This window comes from Rutilus rutilus (assembly GCF_951802725.1).
Source record: "Rutilus rutilus genome assembly, chromosome: 1".
In the NCBI taxonomy this organism is placed as follows: Eukaryota; Metazoa; Chordata; class Actinopteri; order Cypriniformes; family Leuciscidae; genus Rutilus; species Rutilus rutilus.
In genome coordinates this window covers 73,037,254-73,038,397 of record NC_140209.1, presented here as the reverse complement: position 1 = coordinate 73,038,397, position 1,144 = coordinate 73,037,254, and the positions used below count along the sequence as shown (strand labels likewise).

Genomic DNA, 1,144 nt, shown 5'->3' with positions numbered 1-1,144 from the left:
GTGTTTCACAGGAGGGTTTGGAACAGCTGAACAGTCGCACACCGACACCTACTGCACTGGAGTGGGATATTATACCACATATATCTCTAAATCCTGTTTAAAACCTCTTAAATAGACATTTCAACAGTGCATAGATCTGTTATATTCCCTGTTTCTGGACTATTATCTAAGATGCTGGATATTGTAAATGACTGACATCCTGAGGTTTGTATTTATTATACATTAAATCCTTTTGTTTTGTATTAGGACACAAATGATTCATAATTCAAAAATAGAGCTGGATATGGCCAAAAATATCATCATAATTTGTTTGTTCACAATTAAACTCCACAGAGTAAGCTACTTTTTAATTTAGGGCCCACATTTATTTTTTTATTTTTCTTCCTAAAGTGTGTTTTATTATACAGTATTTATCTGGATTCTATGTTTTATGATTGAATACAAATGTAGCATCAAATATGATTGTTATAACCTTTCTAGTTATTTCGGATTGAACCACACAGACACCAGAATTCACTTCAACCATCCTTTATCTCCACCTTGTACGTAATGACGTTTATGACGTCACATCAATACACAACATCCCCCCCCTACTTGAATATGAACTTACCCCAACTAAACAAGTTCTCATTCACATCTTCTTACAACTTAAGACAGTTCAGAACCTTTCAAAGTACATGTAACACTGTACATCTTAATAGAACATCAGCAATGCTTTCTGGACTGGTGCACCACACCACAACATAACTCTTAATCTAAAAAAAAAATTTCTTCTTACATAGCCTAGCCTTTATCCGTCACTCAACAACATAATCACTAAACCTTTCAGGCAATCTGATTTGTCTCTGGGGTCTGCAAGGTTTAGGAATCTGTTCCTCTCTCTGAAATGTTTCACAGTTCCCTTTGCGTTCCTCTGAACTTCCCTTTTGCTCATAACTCAGCTCTTGAGCACATATCATTTCACCATCCAATGTTGGTGTTTCCGCAGACAGAAACTTCTTGACAAATGTCGTATTCCGCGCATACTTTGCTCCAGTGGGTGACTGAACGACAACGCTGTTACCTTCTCTGCGTACAACCTTGTGAGGAGTGCTGTGAAATGTCGTTGTGAATTTGTCTGTTTTATCCTGTTTCACAAGCACTT

General features: G+C 37.0%; 1 protein-coding gene across 1 annotated transcript in view; it reads right to left on the bottom strand.

Moving 5' to 3' along the window:
- The window catches only part of LOC311305794 (uncharacterized protein), a 1,216,100-nt gene that overhangs the window by 168,768 nt on the left and 1,046,188 nt on the right, over positions 1-1,144 (bottom strand). The gene's annotated exons all lie outside the window — the stretch shown is intronic.